Genomic DNA, 9,860 nt, shown 5'->3' on the forward strand with positions numbered 1-9,860 from the left:
TCTCTGCTATTCTGGAATGATGGTTCTGTTCACATTGCTTCTTTCCATCATTTTGTAGAGGGTTGAAATCTGTCCTCATGATGATTATGTCCTTATGATTTTTACCTGCAAGTAAAACAATGAGAAGAGATTGAAGAATCTAAAGCAAGAATATTTACAAAGTGAAGTCTGAAATTTTGTCCTCTCTAAAACTTCAAAAATATTTTATTTATTTATTTGCAAAGAGACAAGGAGAGGGAGAGAGAGAACTTCTTGCCACTGTAAATGAGTTCCAGATATATATGCTACTTGGTGCATCTGGCTTTATGTGAGTACTGGAGGATTGAACACAGGCCAACTTTAGACACAAGTGCATTTCACTGCCGAGCCATCTCTCAAGATCCTCTGTAAAATTGTTAAGCGGTTTAGAATTTTTAAATTCTTAACAAATTAGCTCATACCACAGCAATCAGATATTTTATCCAATCATGAATTCTATTCAGAAAGATTTACTACAATGTTTTCCTAGGTTATTTAGTACTGCAACAAAATCAAAACTAGATCATTCATCATCAATACAAAAACTTTCATATGAGATACTGCTGCTGGACCAAGGGCCAGGTATAATGACCACTGAGATTCACCATCAACATGCTATTAAAAAATACTTTCTTGAATGTCAGAGCCACATGTTGGGTCATGATATACAGAGACATTTATTGTACCAATAACTGTGGGCTAACTCCACAATGCACGACCCATATACCTCAATAAGGAGGGGCCAATGGGGAGGGGGTAGGTCACGGATGAGCCTAACAATGGTACCAAACTGCCTGTACTTGCAGAATAGAAAACGAATTAAAAAAAAAAAATTCCGTTGGGTGACAATTGAGTAGCTCAGGGAAATATTTTATAGGCGTATGGATAAATTTGCATCGTGATTGCAAAGATTGATTAATGTTTAGAGGTCGGAAAATGTGACTTCTTCATTGTAACAGTTTTGCTGAGATTAGAATTTAAAAAATAATTTAATTTTATATTTATCTTAAAAATATACTTTCTTACTCATGTAGAAAATTGGGTCATCATGAGACAAATCATCACCATTTCTTAAAAGGTATCTATCAAACACACACACACACGCACACACACCACACACACACACACACACACACACACACACACACAAAACATTACTTACAGCCTTTGGATTTAAACTTTCAGGATTTTGTGAATAGATCTTATTAAGCTACAGGTATTAGAGCCGTCTACTTTATTGAACTATGAATGAGTGACAAATTCTTACACCAAGGTATTCTGTCTACTAACATTTGCTTCATCATCCCATATGATTGATATATTTCAGTTTTATCTTGGTAGGACTATCAACTCGTAATACTACTGTTGATGGATTGAGTCCTTTTTTTTTTTTTTTTTTTTTTTTTTTGGTTTTTCAAGGTAGGGGCTCACTCTAGCTCAGGCTGACCTGAAATTCACTATATAGTCTCAGGGTGGCCTCAAACTCATGATGATCCTCCTACCTCTGCCTCCTGAGTGCTGGGATCTAGAGTGCAGAGGTCCTGTGAACTGTACAGTGATGCTTTTGGGTATGCTACTTGAAATATTTTTGTGATAAAGTTGGTGTAATTATTCTATCTAGATTACAGTATAATATTATAATCTAATCTAGAAGATTGATTTAAATGAGATTAGTAATAGTAAAAGTATGTGTATTTATATATATGTATATTTATATTATGGGACAAATAATTGAGATTATTTTAGAAAATTGAATCTACTAAGTCAAAAGGAGACAGTGATAATGTGGAGCCAGTTGTCATGTAGGGGTTTAAAAAAACTTTATATTTCGCTCTTCTTTCACATGTAAAGGAATTTTCAAGTACATTAATTCCAAATGCCTCTGGAAGGCATATCACTTAGTGCTTTCACAGTGCTCTTTAAAATCTAGTCAAGATATGTGAATAAGCTACACATACTTCTGATATCACCCAGAAAAAAAGAGAAGTAGATTGAATTATTATATGTATGTACAGTGATTACCTTGTTATAATGACAAAGAAAGCATGGATAAGAAGTTTAGAACATATCTTAATACAAAGTACATTTGCAGTTTATAATCATTTGGCAGAAATAGAAGGCTCATTTGTGATCTCTAGTAATTGATCAAAATTCCTTCTGTAGGAAGAGACAGACATGTTTGTGAAGAATGAGAATTCTCTCTGCCCCACTACTGCATCTGTACACCTTCTCCACCAGCGTTGCTATACATGTGGACAGATAGGTTTGTGAAAAACACAATTCCTCATTGGTTCATCCCTCCTCCCAGTGCTGTGTATACCCACACCACCTGCTGTTGTGATAAGGAGGGATATAGAGATTCAGGACTTGTGTGAATCCTCTATTTTTAGCTGAATTTGACTGGGGTGTGCACAAATTCTTTGCCCTCACCCTGTGAAAGTGGATGGAATAAGACACTATAATTCTATTCATTATTCAGTTACAACATTCAGAATCTCCTCAGGAATCCTCTTATCTCCACCATATGGGCATAACTGGCTACTGGGACTAGGACCTGTGCTGAGTTTCAGCATTCAGATTCCCTTTATCATTATTTACCACACAGTGGTGTCACTCACAATCTCCCATTTTGGTTAGGACCCAAGTGTACATCCAATCACAGAGGATACTTAATCAAGAGCACTAAATCTATGCCACCCATAAAGTATTACCAAGTACCTCTAAAACAGAACCTCAGTTACCACAGAGCAGAACAAACTACAGTGAACAAAAAGAAACATGAAATACAATTTCAAGTACTCACTAAGCACAGGTGTTCCAGAAAGACCTAAACAAAGCTCTATCTCTAGATGTGTATATCTCAAAGTAGCATGAAAAATCAAGGCAATACATTTTCCCCAAGAAATACCTAGCCAATAAAAAAGGATGCCTATGAAAGCTGCCTATAGCAAACTCCCAATAACTCATCAGAATGACTATAAATACATACAAATATCTTAAAGAAGACACAGGTGAATCCATGAATGAAATGCTGAATAAGCTTGAAGAGGATACAAACACCTATATGAAATGAGGAAGTCTAATTAGGGCATGAAGATAGAACTCACCAAAGAGCTAGAAATTCTAAGGAAAATCAAACACAAATAAAACTAGAACTGAAAAGTATAGCAAGTCAAACTAAAGGCCTCACCAATAGAATTGATTTAGTGGAAGACAGACTTAAATATAGAGAAATTAGACCAATTAGTCAAAGACCATGAGAAGTTAAAAATATATATGAACAGAACATGAGGGAAATGTGTGATATTTTAAAAAGTCCAAATTTCCAAATTATGGAAGGAGAAGAACTTCAGGCCAGTGGCAAAGAATATATATTTTAGTAAAATTATATAAGAAAAAAATTCTAAATCTAAGCAAAGAGATGCCCATCTAGGTACAAGAGCCGCATACAACCCTAAATAGAAAGTACTATAAAAATTATTCAAGCCATATTATAGTCAAAACACTAAATATACAGAACAAAGGAAAGGGTACTGAAAGCTGAATGGAACACTCTATACTGAGTAGAGAAGAATAACAATATTCAAGAAAAGAAGAAAAAATAATAACAAAGTGTGGTGGTTTGATTCAGGTGTCCCTCATAAAGTTAGGTATTTGGAATGCTAGGTCTCCAGCTGATAGCAATTTGGAATTAAAGCTTCCTGGATACAGTGAATTGTTGGGGATGGGCTTGTTGGCGTTAAAAGCAGCTTCTTTTCACCTCTATTCTCCTGTTGCTGTTGTCCCTCTGATATTGTCCAGGAGGTGATTTTCACCCTCTGCTCATGCCATCATTTTCCACTGCCATCATGGAGCTTCCCCCTCAAGTCTTTAAGCCAAAATAAATCCCATTTTTCCCCACATACTGCTCTTGGTCTTTGCTCTTGGCCAGGTGATTTCTGCAAAGGGAAAGTTGGCACTGAAAAGTAATGTTATTGTTGCTAGAATCCTGACTGTGTGGCTTTGGCCTTTTGGAACTTCATTTCAGGAGAAATGTGGATGGATTTGAAACCTTGACGTAAGAGATGCTTTGCAGTGCTGGAATATTCTGGTCAGAATTTAAAGACCTGAATGTAGTAAGAGCTATGGCTTGTGAGGTTTGGCTAATGAGGGTGATAAAGAACTACCAGGAATGGGATAGGAGCAGTTTGTGTGAGAGACTTGCTATTATATCTGTGTCCTGAGAACTTGTGCATAGTTGCATTGCATAGAAAAGCACTGGTGTGAGCAGAGAGATATGGCACAGAAAGAAGTCTTTGGGCCCAAACTGCTGCCTGTTCAGATGCAATATGAGAGATTACAACTATTGAGATTGGGCCAGCTGACCTACACTGGGACAACAGAAAGAATAAATGTTGAAGGAGTGTCTTGTTCTCCAAAGTCTACTTTATTCCTGTATGGATCAACAAATTGTTACCCCTGATATTATGGAGTATAAGAAATGCAGGAAAGAGAGGGTCATTGAACTTGTAACATGGTCCTGTGTTTTGGAAATGGCAATGGGCAGTGTGAAGCAGGCTTGCTGGATTACCTACATGGAGATTGGATGGAGCCATGAGGATAAGTCATGGGTTGCAGTGGAGACCCAATGGAGATGCCAGGACCATGAGTTGGCTTCTAAAGGGAGCTGCCAGCTTCAGATGAAGTTTTCTAGGACTGTGAGTAACCTAGCTGGAGGGGTGGAATTGGAATTCCAGAGACTTGTTGCTGTTTAGAATTATTGGACTTGGAGATTTGTCAGTGGCTAGAGTTGTTGGACTTGGAGCTGCAGAATTTGGCTATTATGAATTGAGTAGCTATAAAGATGGTTGAGCAAAACTCCCTGAATTGACGTGTGCAGCATTTAGGGTACATGCCCAGTAAGGGAATAGCTGGGTCTGTTGGTAACTCTATAGTCAGTTTTTTTTTTTTTTTTTTAGGAGTCTCCTTATTACTTTCCAAAGTCATTGTACCATCTTACATTCCCCCCAACAGTGGATGAAGGTTCCTATTTCTCCACATCCTCACCAGCATTTGTTTGCATTTGATATTTTGATGTTTGCTATCCTTACTGGGGTAGGGTGGAGTCTCAAAGTAGTTTTAATTTGCACAGTCTAACCGACTTAGCAGCAAACAACCTGACGTGATGCTCATACAAGTGCAACAGTGGCACTTGTGGTGGGAAACCAACTGCTCCCTATTTGGCTAACTGATCTCCTCAGTGGAATGGAATCCATAGCTGGAGCTGGGAAACAAGTCATAACCATTTCCAAAAATGAGCTCACTCTCCATTAAACTCTCTTTAAACAACAACTGTTATCACATTTACTTGTTGCTATCTTGTTGGGTCTTGAAAAGCCCGGGCATGAGGCCTACTGGAAATTCGTTAGCCTAGCTAAATTTGGTGATCTGCCTTTGGCCAGCTATGACTCAGCAAGATGCCTAATGGCTTCTGGCCTGCTACTTCTGTGTAGGAGTTGGAATTCCCACATGCGTGCTTAGAACCAATCATTTCAAAAGCTGCAATATGCTATTGGCCCTTACACCTCATTCTTTCCTAAGATCCCTGCCTTCATTCTCAACATTATTTAGGCAACCGCCTATAATGATGAAGTGAGTTCCTGCTTTGATGAGACTCCCAGCTTGGTGGTGTGTTCCTTGCCATCGACACTCATTCTCCTCCTCAACCACTTGGGAGGAACAAGCTTCCCTCAGGCAGAATCTGCCTCAGTTTTTTTTAAGATAGAAAAGATCCTAAGGAGAGAACCACCCCATCATACCTCAAAAGGGCCCCAGCTGAAACTAAGAATAATTGGGAAAACATGCAAGAATGCTGTTTGCTTGGTGAACCCAGAACCAGCACAATGGTGAAAGAAATAGACATAGAGAATAATCAACCCCTACCAAACCAGATATCCAGAGACACAGAGGCTCCCAAGATCCCAACATGGAAGCAGACCTAATATGAACCCAACATGGCTCAGGGAAATTTGTGGCAGAGGGTGCAGAAAGAATGTCAGAGTCACACGTTGAGTCATGACACACAGAGACATTTCCTCCTACCCCAAACTAAAGGCCAACCCCACAGTGCAGGACCCAAATACCCCAACAAGGAGGGGCTCTGTGGAGGGAGGAGGACAGGGAGGAGGCCAACAATAGTGCCAACTTGACTGTATTTAGTGACTCCAAAAAAAGAAAAACACAAAACAAAAACAACAACAAAAAGAGCTTGGACTATGGGAATGTTTGAGTATCTTTGGGATTGATTAAAAATTATGGGGACTTTTTAAAGTTGGGTAAATGAACTACATTTTATATTATGTATGGTTATCAGTTTATGGGGGCTAGGGACGGAATGTGGTGGTTTGATTCAGGTGTCCCCTATAAGCTTAGGTTTTCTGAATGCTAGTTCCCCAGATGATGGCAATTTGGAATTAAACCCTCCTTGAGACAGTGTATTATTGGGGGTGAGCATATGGGTGTAACAGCGAACTTCCCCTTGCCGGTGCAAACACTCTCTCCTATTGCTGTTGTCCATCTGATGCTGGACAGGAGGTGATTTCTACCTTTTGCCCATACCATGATTTCCCCCTGCCATCATGGAGCTTCCCTTCAAGTCTGTAAGCCAAAATAAACCTTTTTTTCCCCACAAGCTGCTCTTGGTTGGGTGTTTTTTGCCTTAATATGAAACCTGACTGCACCACAAAGTTAGAACATTTGTTAAGGTCATGAAGGCCAAGAAAATACCAAATTCTACAAAATCATCATCAACACAACAGGGACCAGCACACAGTTTTCAACAATAACTCTATTAATGGTTTCAACTTGTCCATCAAAAGACAAAAACTAGTATCCCAGATCCGAAAATAGGATCTTTCCTTTTACTGCCTTCAAGAAACTTATCCTCTGTCAAAGACAGACACGAAAAGGTAGGAAAAGATATTCCAATGAAATGGAACTAGGAAACAAGCAGGTGTGGTTCTTCCATTATCAGAAACAACAAGCTTCAAATCAAAATTAATCAGAAGAGATAAGCAAAGTAACTTTGTACTTCTCAAGGCAACAATTCATAAAGTACACAATTCAATTCTAAACATATATGTACCAGACACATATACACCTAATTTTATTAGATAAAATATACTAGATATAAAGACAGAGATAAATCCCAGTACAATACCTGTGGGTGACTACAGAACCCCACTATCACCAATAGATAGATAATCTAGACAGACAATAAACAGAGAAACAATGGAGTTACAGGATACCACAGACCAAGTAAATTTAATAGACTTTTATAGAACATTCCATCCAAACACTACTACTCTTGTTCTGAGCATTCCATGGAACTTCCTGAAGATCACACATGGACACAAAGCAAGTCTCAAAATATTTAGAAACTTTAAAATAACTTCTTGTATTTTATCTGACTACAATGCAATGAATCTGGAAATCAATAAGACAAACTAGAAAACACACAAATTCCTGGAGATTGAACAATACCCAGTTAAGAAATCAATGGGGCAATCGAAGAAATCAAGAAGAAAATAAAATAACTTCCTATAATAAAATGAAAACAAAAACAGAACATAACAAAACCAATGGGACACAGTAAAGGCAGTCCTAAGAGGGAAATTTATAACTTGAAATGCCTTCATAACAAAACATAGAAATCTCTAATAAGTAATTTAATGATGCATCTGAATGTCTAAAAAAAATAAGAACAAACAAATTTCAAAATACTAGACAGAAAGAAATAAGCAAATTCAGGGCACAAATCAATGAACTAGTAATAACAACAATAGCAAAAACCAAAGAATCAGTGAAACAGTTAGGTTTTTTGAAAAACCAAAAAAGGTTGACAAACCCTTAGACAAATTAACCAAAAAAAAAAGAGTTATGTCAGCCTGGGATAGAGTGAGACTCTATCTTGAAATAAACAAAAACAAAAACAAAAACAAAAAAAGAAAAAGAAACAAAGATAAATGATAAATAAGATTAGAGAAGAAAAAGGAGACATTACAATAAATACAAATGAAATTAAATCATAAGGAACTACTTCAATAACATAGATTCTATAAAATTGGAAAATCTTAAAAATGTATTAATTTCATGATGCATATGTACTACCAAAGTTAAGCCAAGATGAGCTAAGTAATCAAATCTATAATAATCAATGAGATGGCAGCAGCAATTAATAACCTCCAAATCAAAAAGAGTCTTGGTCCATATAGGGCCACTGCAGAATTGCCATCAGAACTTTATAGAAGAACTAAAACCACTGCTTCTCAAATTGTGCCATAACATTGAAAAGAAACAATTTCCTAACTCATTCTGTGAAGCACGTGTTACCAGCAAAACCAGACATACATAATGAAGAATAAATCTATAAACCAATATTCCTGATGAGCATAAGTACAACAATTCTCAATAAAATACTTGCAAACCAAATTCAAGACTATAACAAAGATTATCTACCTTGATCAAGTAGGATTCATTTCTGAAATATAGGGATGGCTCAAGATATGGAAATTAATAAACTAAATCACATAAATAGACCCAGGAACACAATCATATGATTACCTGAATTGATGAAGGAAATACCTTCTACAAAATCCAGACCTTGTCATGATAAAAAAAAAAAATTGGAAAGATTAGAATGGATTAGTAGTAACTCAACATCATAAAGATGACGTATAACATTCCTATTGCCAACATCATACTAAATGAATAAAACTAAAAACATTCCTGCTAAGACCTGGAAGAAGACTAGGATATCTATTCTCCCTCCTATTATCTAACTTAGTACTATACATCTTAGCTGGAGTAGCTAGAATCATAAGTCAACAGAAAGAAGTAAAAGCAATAAAAGCAAGTTCAAAAGAAGGAAGTGAAACTTCTTTAGCTGCAGATGATATGATTATGTATATGAGATCATAAAGCCTCCAGCAGTCTTCTTACATGTCAATAACATACATCCCAAGAAAGAAATTAGGGGTGCCGTTTCAATCATAATAGCCACAAGAATAATATCTTAGATTATCCCTAACTAAGAAATTGAAAGATGTTTAAAATAAAAACTTTAAAATGTCGGGTGTGGTGGTGCATGCATGCCTTTAATCCCAGCACTTGGGAGGCAGAGGAAGGAGGATAGCCATGAGTTCAAGGATACCCTGAGACTCCATAGTGAATTCCAGGTCATCCTGGGCTAGAGTGGGACCCTACCTCAAAAAAAAAAAAAAAAAAAAAAAAAACTTTAAAATGCTGAAGAAACAAATTAAAAAAGACATCAGAAGATGGAAAGACTTCCCATGCTTGTATATTTGAGGAATTAATATTGTAAAAATAGCTATGATTCTGAAAACTAATAAAGCTACCTTCAGTATAATTCCAATTAAAATTTTGGTACCATTTCTTGCAGAGGCATCAAAAATAATTTTAATATTTATATTGAAGCACAAAGATCCTGTATAGCCAAAACTATCTTCAGCAAAAGGAATATTTGCTGAAGACATCATTACACCCAATTTCAAGCTTAAAATAGCCTGACACTAACACAGAAGCAGACGTAGTTTAACAGAATAGAATAGAGGACCCAGATAAAATTAATGTAACTATAGCTACCTGATTGTTTTTAAAAAATGTTTTATTTATTTATTTATTTATTTATTTATTTATTTATTTGAGAGAGAGAGAGAGAGAGAGAGAGGAAGGGGCAGAGAGAAAGAATGGGCATGTCAGTACCTCCAGCCACTGCAAATGAACCCCAGATGCATGTGCCCCCTTCTGGTCTTTAGGGCTTTTAGACAAATGCCTTAACTGTT

Source organism: Jaculus jaculus, chromosome 1, assembly GCF_020740685.1.
Source record: "Jaculus jaculus isolate mJacJac1 chromosome 1, mJacJac1.mat.Y.cur, whole genome shotgun sequence".
NCBI lineage: Eukaryota > Metazoa > Chordata > Mammalia > Rodentia > Dipodidae > Jaculus > Jaculus jaculus.